The 15,665-nt window shown below is 41.6% G+C and overlaps 1 long non-coding RNA gene across 2 annotated transcripts; it reads left to right on the top strand.

Moving 5' to 3' along the window:
- Positions 1–390: 390 nt before the first annotated feature.
- LOC112664885 (uncharacterized) lies at positions 391–8,394 on the top strand. 2 transcript variants are annotated; one of them, XR_003140082.3, is made up of 4 exons: positions 391–593; positions 2,338–2,412; positions 4,192–4,386; positions 7,783–8,394. It is a non-coding gene; the product is annotated as an uncharacterized LOC112664885 (long non-coding RNA). The 2 variants fall into 2 exon arrangements; XR_003140080.2 differs by lacking the exon at positions 391–593 and having other exon boundaries at positions 2,327–2,412.
- Positions 8,395–15,665: the final 7,271 nt, after the last annotated feature.

Here is a 15,665-nt window from a genome sequence, read left to right as displayed (position 1 = left end):
GCCAGAACAGTTATAGCAATATGCTGTAATAAAAGCTATGTGACTATGATCTTCCTCTTCTATCTCAAAATACATTCTTGTACCGCACACCCTTCTTTTTTCTTTTTAAATAATTTTATTTATTTATTTGACAGAAAGCACAGGCCGAGGAGTAGCAGAGGCAAAGGGCGAAGTAGGCTCTCTGCTGAGTAGGGAGCCAGACGCCCGGCTCGATCCTAGGGCCCTGGGATCATGACCTGAGCTGAAGGCAGATGCATAACTGACTCAGTTATGAGAGCCACCCAGGCGCCCCTGGACTCACACTTGTGATGAAGTGAGATGATAAAATGCCTATGTGATGAGATGAAGTAAGGTGAGTGACTTAGGCATTGTGACATAGCCTGAGGCTACCATTGACATGGCGATGCTTCTGGATGGCCGTTGGCTGTGGGTAGCCGAAACTGTGGACAGCCAAACCAGAGATAAGGGAAGCCTACTGTAGTTTTCCAGACAGCGTCATAGAAACCGTAGAAGAGTGAACAGAGTTGACCTCGAGAGCACTCTGAACACAGTGTAATTGCTTCAAGGGATCATCAGACAGAACTTGTGGAAAGGTGAGGATGAATCTCTGTCCTATAAAGAATAATTTGGGCTACATTTCTACATTTCTACATTTGGGCTACATTTCAAATGGCATGTTTAGTGACTGTAAATCAACAACAACACTGAGTAAGGGATACATTTCAGAATGGAGAAAGTATCAGTAACGAAGGAAGAGAGGGACAAAGGAAGGAGGGAGAGTAAGAGAAAGGGAGGGGAAAAAAGAGGAAGAAAGAAGGAAGGAGGGAATGAAGGAGGGAGGGAAGGAAAGAGAGAGGGAAGGAAGGAAGGAAGGAAGGAAGGAAAGAAGGAAGGAAGGAAGGAGCATAAGGTGAGCATATCAAATACATTAAATTATTTTTTATTCCTTCTCTGAAACTTACAAGAATGCCAATTTCCCTTACCAGAATCAAATCAACCAACCAACCAAACAAAATAACTTGATCTAAATAAATAAAAGTAAGTAAATAAATAAATAAATAAATAAATAAATAAATAAATAAAAGACACATGGGTGGCTCAGGGGTTGAGCATCTGTCTTTAGCCCATGGCAAGATCCCGAAGACCCAGGATCGAGTCTCACATCAGGCTCCCTGCATGGAGCCTGCTTCTCTCCCTCTGCTTGTGTCTCTGCCTCTCTCTATGTCTCTCATGAATAAATAAATAAAATCTTTAAAAACAACAACAACAACAACAAAATAACTTGATCTATGGGTTCTGTTTAAAATCAATCATAGGTGCCAAATGACAGGAATCTAAGCAAAACATGAGATTAAGGAAAGGGAAGACTGAATCCATTCTAGTAATTCTTAATATGCCTATTGGCTCCATTTCTGTTTGGGGCTAATAGAGTGAATTGAAAAGTACTATTAGGAGTAAATAAAGCATATACATACACATGCATACACACATATATAATTCATAATTTAAGAGTAAAATTGTATTAATTCATTCAATACTATTAACCATATAAAATTAATATATCAATTACGTGTAACATATAGTTTTATCTCTTAGAAGTAAGGCAGTGTACAAAAAAAAAAAAAGTAGAAGCCCACACTCTCAGTCCCCTAAAGACCCTTCAGACAGTGGGAAAGCTCACACACACTTGCAAATTCATACAATACAGTGAAGTTGGGATAATCACCATAACAGAAGGATAGATAGAGTGGTGTGAGGCTACAGGGGAAAAAGAATTTCTGTTGTGTCAGGAAGAATTGTTGACATTATGGAGGGCTGGAAATTTGTGTTCTTTGTTTAAGTTTCTTACATGCCTATCAGAGAATTATAAATTTAGCATAAATTTCACATGATAAAAAGGCTGAGATTTAAAAAAATTGGGCGTTTTGCTCAATCCAAGGTAAATTGAGTCTGAGAAAAGCCATTTCCTTGATGAGGAACCTGGTGGTGCATCTTACAATAAAACACACTCTCTTCTCACAGTGAAGCACCATTACTGTTCCTGTGAAATGGCATGTTCTCGAGAGGTAATTGCAAATTTCCTTCCCAAGCTGAAATTTAGGAATTACCAAGCAGGCCTTGAAATCAGAAGCACCAGTTGGCTCCATGTCCCTTAGCAAATTTTTTCCAGAAGTAAATAATTGTTACTGGCTGAAATGACATTCAGCCGAGGCAAAACGGTCCTTCTGAGGCCCAGTGGGGTGCTAATGGTCAGATGGTATGTCCTTAACTTGCTGTGATGTGGAGCAATGCACTGAATCTTACCCATTCTGTTTGAAACACTTAACTTTTCAATAGGGAGTGCTCAGGAGGAGATGAAAATTGCTGTGGCCTCGGAATGAAAACAAGGAGGAGCAAATGGAAACAAAATTGGTGAGCACCCCTCTTAGAAGCTGAGGCTTGTTTCCTCATCACTGATAAATATGGGGGAATTTATTTTTGAAAATTCTTATAGTAAAAGACCAGGCTCAGTCATGAACAACGGCGTGTTTAGTGACTGTAAATCAACAACACTGAATAAGAGATACACTTCAGAATGGAGAAAGTATCAGTAAGGAAGGAAGAGAGGGACAAAGGAAGGAGGGAGAGTAAGAGGAAGGGAGGGAAAACAAGAGGAAGAAGGAAGGAAGGAAGGAAGGAAGGAAGGAAGGAAGGAAGGAAGGAAGGAAGGAAGAAGGAGGAAGAAGGAAGGAAGGAAGGAAGGAAGGAAGGAAGGAAGGAAGGAAGGAAGGAAGGAAGGAAGAAGGAGGAAGAAGGAAGGAAGGAAGGAAGGAAGGAAGGAAGGAAGGAAGGAAGGAAAGAAGGAAAGAAGGAAGGAAAGAAAGAAGGAAGGAAGAGAGGGAGGGAGGGAGGGAGGGAGGGAGAGAAGGAGGGAGGGAGGGAAGAAGGAAGGAAGGCAGGCAAGTAGGCAGGAAGGAAGGAAGGCAGGTAGGAAGGGAGGGAAGAAGGAAGGAAGGAAGGAAGGAAGGAAGGAAGGAAGGAAGGAAGGGAGGGAGGGAGGGAGGGAGAAGGGAGGGAGGGAGGGAGGGAGGGAGGGGGAAGGGAGGGAGGGAGGGAGGGAGGGGGGAGGGAGGGAGGGAGGGAGGGAGGGAGGGAGGGAGGGAGGGAGGAAGGAAGGAAGGAAGAGAGGGAGGGGGGAGGGAGGAAAGAAGAACTCAAGGAGAGAAGGAAAAAAGGAAGGAAGGAAGGGAAAGGGAAAAGGAAATGCTTATCCAAAGCACAGTAACACCACTAGTTTGAAAGTGACTCCCTTCTAGTCATGAAATGAGTCAGGCAGATGGTACTGAGTTCTTACAGAGTCCTCATCCATAGATGCATGACTGATTCCATGCGACATCTCCAGGTTTCCAAGCTGGAAGGCCTCAGTCTAAGGCCTCTAAAGAAGGGATCATTTGCGTCTTGGAGATAGGGCAGGCAAATGAGGGAGGCTTCTCTCACCTAAAGAAATGACCCTTTACTTTCATTACTATTGCTCTGTGGCTGCATTGCACCTGTTAGTCCCAGCAGCCAGGGAACTGCCAGGAATGGCCAGCTGCTCGCCATGTGCTTTCTTCTTTTCTCCCCAAGTGTATCTTCAGTGGGGCCCATGAAGGCAGGATCACTGCTGGCGCAGTATACAGAGCAGGGCACAAAAAGTGGTATCTGCACTGCTTTCCGTATCCTGAGCAATCCCAGTATGACCAGCATCCCTTACACAGTGTCAGAGCCATTCTTGCACTGAGGAGCTTTGGAGGGAAGACACGAGCACTTATTGATTGCCTGGAACATGCCAGACCCCGAGCAAGGCCTTTCCACAGTGGCCATATTGTTCAATAGTATTTATTCTTACAAAAACTCTGTAAGGTGGGGCATTAGTCCCTTCTGTGAATGACCCTGTAGAGGGACCCTGTGAATGACCCTTGTGTGTGCACACTGGGTCAGTAAACGGTGGGTCTCAGATTTAATCTGTCCCAAAGCAGTGGAGTCTCCGCCCTGTAGAAAGTGGTGGGATGCTGGGAGCTTGGCTACACACATAAGAACAAGTTGTGTTCTTGGAGGCCAGGACTCAACTGTTGGCTGCCCATTTTCGCAGACTGCTCCTCTGTCTAGATATCCTGTTGATTCTTCAAGTAGCACCGAATCCTCCCAATAAATTTCTTTTCTGTGTCAAAGATCCAGCTCTGCTTCAGATACCTACTCAGGTGTCCCCTGTTTGCACCAAGACCTCTGAGTGGCATGGAGAATTAGAAAGCAGAACACCAGGGAGTGAATCCAGAGAAAGAACTACCACTGCTGTCTGGACAGGTGGTGCAAAGTGCTGGAAGTTCCCTGAAGGAGGGTCGAGTCTGAAAGGATCTGAACCTCAGGGTAAGGGAATAAGGGGCAAGAGTCCCAGGCAGAGGGAATAAATAGCATTAGCAAAGGCACAGAACAGCAGAAAGGACGTGACGTGCTTGCCCCATTGCAGAATCGTTGTAACTAGTTCTGCTGACTTCCTGTGGACTCCTTAACCCAACTTCAGGGTAACTCTTCTACAATGAGGGACTGTTTCCTGATTTCTTTAATTTCTTGATTTCCATTTCCCATGGGGTTGAATTTGTTATAAACAATCATTAATTACCTTAGCTCAGAAAGGCCTCAGTAAAAGGTCACATGTGCAGCCAAATAAACAGTGACATTTCGTTGTGCACATATTTTGTTGATGTATCTACAGACCTTATAAAAATACTTTTGACACAAAATGCTTTCACATTTCTGTTCAAAGATGTTGGTAGGGAACTAACTAAAGCCAGGATGATATTACTGAATAGGGAAATTGCTTTAAGGTGAAAGAAGAAGAAGGAAAAGGAGAGAAGGAGGGAAGAAGAAAAGCAGTAACATGCTGCTTCTAGAAAAATAAATGAGTCAAAATACAAACATTAGTCTTTAGAACTATGCACCCTGTCATATTAAGCAGCTTGACCAGCTTTCTAAGAAGAAGTTTGCTTAGGAAGTCAGCCGCATCTCTTAGACCATGCATATCGAGAGACTGAATAGTCTTTAAGAAGTGAAAAACATTCTTTACTACATCTTTTTTTCAATTTAAAAAATACGTAAAACTAGAAATATCCACTTAACACAGTTCTCCACCAAGTAGCTAATTTTTCATTGTTCTCGATAGAGAAGGGGGGAATGAAACATTTTACATAAGAGCAAGGGATATGTTTTGGGGCATGATCAAAGGACCAGTATTTGCACATAACAGTTGAAGGTCCTCCCACAGAGAGGCAGTTTTCACTGAGTGAAGAGGGCAAGTCCTCAGTCTGAGGCATCCAAATTTTCTGAAATGAATTTGCAAAATGGCATCAGAGAAAGACCTCCACAAAAGCAGAGGCATCAGCCCAGCCTTGGTTGTTCACCTTACAGTCATGATGATTCTTGACTTTGGAAAAATCCAAAAAGTTCATCATATGGAGAAAACATGTGCCGCAGGGCCTGGTCCCTAATGCTATGCTCAATGCCTCCACACCAGGCTCGGAGCAGCAGTGGACTTGGGAGCCTGGGAAGAATATTTTGATAAAAAAAGCAAAATCTCATGAAGCTCCAAAGATCTGACTAGTTAGGAGTCAAGTTGAATAAGCTATATTAATCAAGATGGCATAAGATCAGAAAGCTACAAGAGTGGTACTTCTGTATTCCTACAAATGGCCAACAACCAAGATATCTATCCAAGTTGTAGCAGAAGGAAGGCTAAATGGGCCCTTTTTGTGCTCCCCGTGTGTGTAATTCAGTGCTTCATTTTAGATCGTGTACTCATTCAGAGTTACTTGAATGCTCATTCTGTCCCTAATTCTGTGCTTCCCAGTGTAAGACAGAGAAATGGTTAGACAGAAAATACATTATCTGCCCTCAAAGTGCACCGAAGAGACACAAGACATATAAAAGCACCATGACCCAGGGGATATCAAATGAATGATCTGAAATATAGGCTCTCTGATCACTGACGCTTTTTAGATATGTTTAAGAGTCAGAAATATATCAAAATATAATTCACATTTTTATTTCAATTAATTATTTATCAAATGCTTACTTAATACCATATGATTTTATCACTATTCAATCAGAATTTCTTGAACTTACTATGGTTAAGTATCACTTGAGATCTTTGTTGAAAATGCATGCCCTGCAGCCTCATATGCATGTTTATATATATATATATATGTTTATATTTATATTTATATTTATATTTATAGGAGTTCAATTTGCCAACATATAGTATAACTCATCCCATCAAATGCCCCCCTCAGTGCCCATCACTCAGTCACCCCATATCCCCGCTCACCTCCCCTTCCACTACCCTTTGTCAGATGCATGTTTTGATTGGGAATCTGCCTGTGTAGAGGGCTCAGGTGATTCTAATGCAGGCAGGGCTCCCCTCATCCTTTGGGAGACTCCAGGGAGTAAATATCTCCACCCAATCTGTCAATCTCCACCCAATCACATCCTCATATGAAATTTGTAGTATTGTGTATATTTAATCCATATTTATTAAATGCATGAATGACCACCATTTCTTATAGGCCAGGCATCATGATGAGTGTTCAAAATGTAAAAACAGATAAGTTACCGGACTCAGAGGTATCAGTATATAAGGTCTGACACACAGTAGAGAGTCTGTGAATTACACATCGATAAATATTTATTGTCGCCTAGGTACCTGCCACCGTGCAAAAACCAAAAATATGGCTCACAAGTGCCCTGATAGAGGGGAGCACAGGGTGCTATTAGAACAGAGAAGCACCTGGCATATGCCTGCCCTCTCGAAGGTCTGCTCCAGGACCTTCCTTGCCAACAGCTAGAATTTCTATTCGGCTCTTCCTTTGCCAACATTTTCATGTCCACCATCAGGTTAAATAGTTCATAGATGCAAAACTAATGCAAAGGAAGCCACCCACAGGCTTCCAAAAACCAATGGGTTAAGATAAAAGATGTAATGATCCCCACTTCCTCTCTCAGCACTTGGGAACTGAGTGTACCCAGAGAATGAACTGCAAGCTGTACTGAGAGAGAAAGAGAGAGAAGGAGAGGAGAGAAAGGAAGAGAGAGAAAGAGAGAGAGAGAGAGAGAGGACACCATAGGTAAGAGTGTGAGGCTCTTGGGGTCAATGGTGCCATGTTGAGAATGTTCCCATAACCTAAGAGGTTCTACCTTTTTCCCATGAACAATAGAGGGCCACCTGGGATGAGTCCCTCAATCATTTTTGTTTTGAATCCATCACTCTGAATGAGGTGAATGTGGACGAAAGAGCAATGACTCAGAGTTAGAAGGTCAGTGGTGAGGCTTCTGCAGCAGCTAACGCCAGGCTGAAGGCTTGCACTGTGGCATTGGCTTGGGGTTGGGAGAGAAGGGACAGATGGAAGATAATGCCTTTAGGAGGTAGGCTTGGCAGACTTCAGACAACCCATGGTAGTATTTTGAGAATTTCCCAAAGACACTCCCAAGTTTAATCCTCTGATTGCCAGTTTCACACATGCCAGCTGACATGTGTATCATTATCTTATCATGGCTCTCCTGAGAGGGAACAAAATGCAGGATCAATGTCATAAACACAGCTCTCTGTGCCACAGAGGTTAAGAAGGTGGAACAAATTTACAGCGATCCTGACAATCACTGATGCCTAGCTTTCTTCTTGCTCATTACCTCTGGTATGGACCCATGGGTTGGCCCAACAAACGTAAGTAGTACAACGAGGCCCCTGAGTGTGATCCTTTGTGCTTCTCCTAGACAGCCAAGCAGCCCTGGCTTTGACATTTTTGTTCTGTTGGAATCAGCTTGGGACAATCTGCTTGCCTGCTTCAGGAGGATTCTCCACCGCTCCTCGACCTATATCCCTCTTGATGGGGCTTGTAAGAGCTCCTGCTTGTGCACACTACTGACAGAGACACGAAGGAGCATGTGATCATGGCTGCAAAGCTCTGCAATTATGCCTGGTTGGTCTTTTCATCCCCTGTCCTAACCTCTGCTTTGTCAGCTCTGGTCCTTTCTGCCCTAAATCTTCAGGCCACAGCGTCACCCTGCTCCCATCCAGACGCATTATAGATTCCACTGAACTTTTCTCTCTGGCTGCCCATGGAGCTCTCCCTCCAAATCTCCAGCTGCTAGCTGGGGAAATTCTACAGCCACACGAAAGGAGCTGGTGGACCTGACCCTAGACCATGTGACTACTCACCTCTCTCGCAGCCAGCCTGCTAGAAATCAGACTTGCCACATTGCATATCTCAACAAACAACTGGTTTACCTCAATTCAACTCAACAAGCATTTATGGAGAACTTACTATGTGCCTGCTGCTATAATAGGCAATGGAGATACAATAATTAATAAAAAGGTTCAAAGAATCCAGAAGTGTTTCATCCAAATGAGAGCATGTAAATAAAACCAATTAATTATGAAAACATAGAACGACATAACTGCTAGACCACACACACCATGCTAAGCCAGCAATGAGAAAGAAATATATAATTTGATCAGCAAAGATGTGAGAAGAATGGTTTAATGGGGTTTCATCTGTTTTAGGTCAGCTTTACTGAGGTAGAATTTGTAAGTAATAAAACATTTTAAGTATACAATTCAGTAAGTTTTGATAAATTGGTGTGCCTCCTTGGAACAACAATCACAATCATGATACACAATGCCTCCATCACCCCAGAAGTTCCCTCTGAGCTTTTTCTATTCAACTCTTGCCGGTGCCCCCAAGATCTGCATTCTAGCAATATAGATTAGACTCCTCCTTCCTACATTGGGTACAAAGGGAATCACATAATATGTATCCTTTTGTCTGCCTTCTGTTCATCATGATACTTCTGAGATTTATTCATGTTCACATAACAGCACTTGATTTCTTGTTATTGAGAATATCATCTCATTGTCTGCATATATTGCATATTGTTTATCCCCTCACATGTTGATGGCTGGTGGGGTTGTGTCCAGTGGTAGGCTACAATGAATAATGCTGTTGTGAGCATTTGCATGAATATGGGCGGATGTGTTTTGTGAATATAAGCATCCTATGAATTTTCATTTCTCCTGTGTAAATACCTGGGAGTCCACTTGTCAGGTCATGCAGTAAGTTTCTGATTGACTTCATAAAGAAACTGCGGAAGCATGTTCCAAAGCAATTGTAATCATTGTATATTCTCATCAGCGATGTGTGAGTTCCATTGGTCTACATCGTGATGACACTTGAGGCTGCCAGTCTTCTTTATAGCTTAACCATCCAAGCAGGTGTGTTAGTTGTATCTCATTGTAATTCTGATTTGATCTTCCCTGATGACTAATGTTGTTTAATAGCTTTTCATGTGTTTATTGACTGCTCACATATCTGTTTTTACATTAGAGTCTGCTCACATTTTTTTAATTTATTTTTTATTGGTGTTCAATTTACTAACATACAGAATAACCCCCAGTGCCCATCACCCATTCACTCCCACCCCCCGCCCTCCTCCCCTTCTACCACCCCTAGTTCGTTTCCCAGAGTTAGCAGTCTTTACGTTCTGTCTCCCTTTCTGATATTTTTTAATTGGATATTTGTCTCATTGAATTGTAAGGGATTTTTCTCCCTACATATTCTATACAAGTCCTTTGACATATATATATTGTATATATATATAATATTTTCTGCCAATAGGTTGCTTATCTTTTTGTGTTCATTTGATGTCTTTTAAAAAGCAGAAATTTTAAATTTCAATGAGGGGCATGTCACCAGTTTTCCTTAATAGGCACTGCCTGTTTTGTCTTTTCTTTGCCAATCCCTAAGTCACAAAGTTTTGTCTTTTAACTTTTCTCCAGCAGTGTTACAGCTTCAACTTTTAGATCTAGTCTGTGTTAAATTTTTTGTGTATGCCATTTTCATATCAAAAGACTAATCCTGCAGTTAAACTCACTATTGAGCTTCTAATTTCAGATAATGTATATTTTACTTCTGCTTCATTTGTTTCCTAATTAGAGATTTTGGTTCTCTGTTGAAATTCTCTGGTTTTTCTCTCTTTTTTTCTATTTCCTTATGTGTATTAATCATAGTTACATGAAACTTATTTTCTATTATTTCTCATGAGAATGATCTGTGGTTCCCTTTACTTCGTCTGCTTTATCTTTGGATTCCAGTCCACTTTCAGGGTAATTTGGGTGACTTTAGCCTCTTACCCTGTGCAGCATCTCTATAATGATGTTTCTTGCCCCTACTAAGTGCCAGTCCTCTGACTGGGCAAACCCCAGATTCTCAGTCTCTCGCTCTGTGAACAGATTTGGCCAATGCCCCCAGGGAAAACAGCTCCAGAGATCCAGCTTAGCCTTCTGAGGTTCTCTCGTCTGAAATCTTGGCCTCTCTGGGCCCCACTGCATCATTAGCTCACTAACGACCTCACACATAATCTATTTGTATTTGACTTGGCATTTCTTACTGTTTCAGCAGACATGCTGATCTATGCAAGCAATCCCATCTCATCCAGAATGCAGTCCTTGCATTTTCCTACATGTGGTGAATATGCATGTGAAAGCTGTTCTCAGAGACAGTGCTGCACTGCTCTCCAGCCCTGCAGAAGTCATTGAATCACCCTGGATAGTGACTGGAATAACTAACAAAACTTACTTCAGCATATCAGGGTACAAATCCATCACATCTTGATGTCGAAATCATTTTAAACGGGAACTCCTTTTGCTCTGTGGTTCTCCTAACCCAGGTTCCTCAGGTCAGGCAAAGAAAGGGTTGGGCCACAGCAGTGTGTAATTCCTCAGGCTGGACATAGTCCGCTTTACTTCCTCTGAACTTCCATTGGCCCCACCTTCATATGGTCCCGTTGAAATGCAAAGAAGGTTGGGAAGAGTGGTCCGTGGCTGGGAAGCCACTCCTCAGAACATCTCCAAACTCTGGAAGGCATTCTGAGAATCTACAATGTCCATGGACCATCCTTGCCACAGCAGACGGGGAGGGAAAGGGAAAGCCTTGGAGGTGACACCTGGAAAGAACACAGGCACTTGTCAGAGGGAAGGCAGCAGACACAAGAGAACTTGCTTTCTTGGAACAAAGGAGAAATCAAATGGGTAGACTAGAAGTTGGGATTATAAAACGCAGTATTTTTAGCAAATCTTTGCTGCCATATATGAAATGTGCACGTTTTGTGTACCGATAAGACGGAAAAGTGCTACCTTTATTATGTAAGGATACAATGCTTTCTATTAATATGAATTGTAATAAGCCTGTCAATTTTAGAGTTATTAAAATGTGAGAAAACTAGTCATGTGGTTGTATGAAGTATGGTAGATGAGATCTTGAGAAGTTTTGCCCTCCTCCCAAAATATGCATCTTAGTCAGCTGAGGCCTTTAGTAAATTAGAGTCAAGAACGGAGTTCCGTCGTTTGCATGATGAGGTCCAAGAGAGATACTCAACTTAGTGTTCTTGGGGCCCTGACTATGACCTCCCTGCAAGGGGTTTACTTTCATTTTTGTTTTTACTTGGTCTGTTTGTTGGGTTTGATCAATAATTGCATAGTCAATTTTCCTATTTGTGCCCAAACACTTCAACTCCCACAGGCTCCTGTTGGAGCCTCCTCCAACTCCCAGAGGCAAGGATGTTAAATCATTGAGGTACATTATTTCAGGTTAAAGCAAAGAATATGACAGCTTTATGGAACAAATGGAGGCCCTCGCCTTTAAATACAACCTGCAACTAAATATCCTGTATTTGCATATTCCATAATAAATAAATGTAAATTCCTTAATCATTTAATACAAGTGTCAATTTCTTGGCTTTTAAATATGAGAAATTTGACTTGAATTCAGTTTGATTTTTAGTTGAGTGCGTGATAAGGGGAAGAGAGACATGAAAATCTTTCTGTTGTGACAGGTTTGAGAGACTACAATGTAAGACAACATTGCTGTTATTATAGCTACTATTAAAATCCAAATGAATGTGCTATCAATCAATAAACATATTTTCGTGAATATACATAATGAATATGAACTCATTATAACCATATGGGCTCCACGGGTCAAAATCATTACAACCCTCTGTCCTCAGGAGATTGAAATTTCTTGGTGATATAACATAACAAATGTTTAGAAATTCTGCATTATAATTTTGTTGCCAAACTATGTTATTATTATTCAGATTAATCAGATCTTAGTACATTGTAACAATATTAGTCATTATCCAAGTACATTCTCATAACAAATATCCGGCAATATAAATCTTCTAGCATGCTTGTTTAGTGTCAGAACATTCCAGGGTTGGATGGGCCCTTAAAACATCTGATCAAGTATGATCCCAGACTCCGTGCCTCAGTCATCCGCTTGGCTCTGAGTTCACTTAGCCACTGCTTGAGTACTTCAAGCTATTTTTAAAAAGCTGTTTGTGTTTTTGAGTAATTCTAATTAGGAATGTCTTCCAACTCCCTCCTTTCCTTCCCTATCCACTGTGTACCACACACCTCCCAGAACTGCAACCAGGTTTAAGGAAGATAATGCTTGGAAAGTGCTTTGCAGAGTCTCTAGGACATAATAAATCATCAATAAAAACCATCATTAATTAATTTTACTTTCCTTCTACCCCATGTTCATCCATGGAAATTCTAGTTTCTTTTAGGATTTTGCTTACAAGAAGCTTCTTCTCTGAAGTCCTTTTAGACTTCTGACACTGGGTTGGTTAGCGTCCTCTCACCGGTGTCCTTGTAGTATGTCGGGCTGACCAACTGAGTGCCACCCAATCATGGATTCTCATTTGTATTCCACATCCCACCATCAGCTTCTCCAGGGCAAGGGCGTGGTCCTGTTTTCTAGTGTTTATAGTACCAGCCAATTATTTAGCACATAGTAGATGGTTGATACGATTTTTTGAATGAATGACTAAAAAGTGTGAATAACTATCATAGCTATTAGGTAAAGCAACAACTGCTATCCCTGGAACGATTTCAAATGCTGAGTGATAGGATGTGGTGTGAAATACGACCTATTAGTATCAGCAGCTTCGTTGGGGTCTTGCACATCAGTGCACAAGCAGATAAAAGTGAAGTCATGTTTAAATTAGGCAAGGTCAAGTTTATAACGAGTGAACGATAGTTGGGAGAAATGGAAGCGAAAGCCAGGTCTGAGTTCCTCTAATTCTCTGATCTGGTTGTGATGCCAATTGGCCACCTAATACCTTCCCCTACAAAATTATTCTTTTATAGGACAGTCTGTTCCTCTAACATCCCAAAATTGATACTCATTATTTAGTTTTATAGAATTTTTTTTCTTTTTTTTTGATGAGATCCAAAAGAAACAAATACAAACCCAAACTAATTCAAATTAAAAGTACAGTAAAGAGAATCGCCTTGCAACATCAGAAGAATCCCATGGAACACTAGTCTCTGTGAGCTGTCTTTCTCTAGGACAATACCATCACAGGATCTTTTCATGGATGTCCTGTGTCACCATTGTTTCCTTTCTGGGTTTCAGTCTCCCCTTGGGGCTCTCTGTTCTCATTTTCCAGAGTAATTGCACATGTGTGTCTTTGAGTTGCCATGGCACTGACTCTGCTTCAACATTCGGCAGCATATGATGCGATCATTTTGTCACTCAGCTTGACAGAGAAGAAAGAAATCTGTGTTGGGTATCCGCCTTGATTGATTCTGACTGATTGCCACTGCCAAAATGGTGAGATCACCTGGTCCACATGGGGACATGTATGACCATGTCCACTAGGGGTTGCAGCCCACACATGGCCGCTCCACCACCACGGCATGCCCTTGCATGCTAGAAGTTTCCCTCTGAAGAGCTACCAGTCAAGATAACTCCATTGTTAAATTTCAGCACAAAATTCTTCATATCCCCCCCAATGACAACTGGGGGAACCCTATTAAACACTGCAGGTACTTGAAAGTTAGGTTCTGTTACCTAATTGAAATGTTCTAAGTTGTTTTTCATCAAATGTTTAAAAAACTGTGTGGAGAGTCATTTCTAAACCAGAAATTTTATGTGTATATGAAGCGCTGGCTTTTTCTTTAATTTGTTCTTGTTCTTATATAGCTAGATTTGCTATTAGATTGGCCTAGCTATTTTTTCAGGTATAAAACAAATACTGGATAATTTTGTGTGCAAAAGTGTTTGCATGGCAACTAATTAACATACAGACTAACACAACTTTATCTTGTTCTCAGAGCCACATCTAAAACTCATATATCTCCATTCTGAGGCAGACATTACATACCTTAATTTAGTTCTTCATTTTTCAAAAACTTAAACTCATTACATACAGATGAATACACTGTTCATGTGTATTTGCATACAGAAACTGAGTTGTCAGCTATATTTTATTTAACTGTATTTTCCTCTTTTGGGTGTTATTTTCTTTCCTATCATATGGAAACTATACACTGTAAGGCTATGACAAATGACTGAAGGATTTGAGGATGGTAATATGTATTTTTTCCCCTGGTCAGTAGAAATGTATACTGCTTGATAATCTACCGACTATAATTTGGAGTTGGCTCCTATATTATGGAATTCTTTGCATCCTCAAGGAATTCTTTCTGCACTTATTTTCCAAAATGCTGGCTTCATCCATTCATCCACTTCCATCCCATGCAATGACTGCCAGGTCCTTGTTCTGGATCCTCATCACTGGGGAGCTTTGTAAGCCTTCCTCTTATTTCTTTGAAGCCATTTCTTCAAAAAGCCATGGTAGCTTTTTCAGGAATCCTTTACTTTCTGGTTGAAAACCCAGGAATTTATTTTCTTCTCTCTAATATTTCAAGTTAAAATTATACTCCTTGCAACCCTTAAGAATGGATTGGCAAATATATGAAGGAAGGCCCTGGATACCCCAGCTGTATCCACAGGAGACCTTGCTAATTGCACATGGCACGGTTTCCAGATGGGCCCAGATACCCTCAGTTGTTCTCAACACATTTCTTCTGTCATCACCCTGATGGAATTAACAAGGAAGGAGAAACCTATTTGCAATCCCTGTGTCATTTATTCATCTAACAAACATTAGCTAAGAACTGTGCTTTGTGCTAGAGTTAGCAGAAAAAGACCCATTCCCACCCTGGTGGGGTTCACAGGTAATGGACTCAGGAGATGTCAATATTGTCCACAGTCTGGTGGCCAGCAGTACAAAGGACAGTGGCCCATACAGGCCAGAGTGATTTGCACTTCCTACATGGGTATGGAGGGCTTGGAGGGAGGGGCTCATGGTGCAGGAAACCGGGAATGGAGTCTTGATCTCACCTTAAAAGAAGCTGAACATCCCAGGCAATATAAACAACAGTAAGAAAGCAAGAAGGCCCAGAAACTCGGGCTCTGCCCAGCTGGTAGGATGAGCAGGGAGTGGTCGCCAAAAGGTCAGAAGACAGGTATTCCAGCTTGAATTCTGTCCTCCCCGATTAGTGTTGAAATTCTAACTCCTAAGCCTCAGAATGTGACCTTATTTGGGGATAGGATCTTTAAAGACATAATCACGTGAACCAAGGTCATTAGGGTGGGCTCTAAATCAGTACAACTGGAGTCCTTTTAAAGGGGAAATTTGGAGACAGATAGGACCCAGGGAGAAGGCCATGTGAATATGACAATAGCTACTGAGAAGTAGGATGTGAAGCTGAAGGGAGGCTCCTGCACCAGCCCTAAGGAATGAGC

This window comes from Canis lupus, chromosome 17 (genome assembly GCF_003254725.2).
Source record: "Canis lupus dingo isolate Sandy chromosome 17, ASM325472v2, whole genome shotgun sequence".
Lineage (NCBI taxonomy): Eukaryota > Metazoa > Chordata > Mammalia > Carnivora > Canidae > Canis > Canis lupus.
The sequence above is the reverse complement of the archived record's forward strand: the minus strand, read 5'-3'. Positions and strand labels throughout refer to the sequence as shown.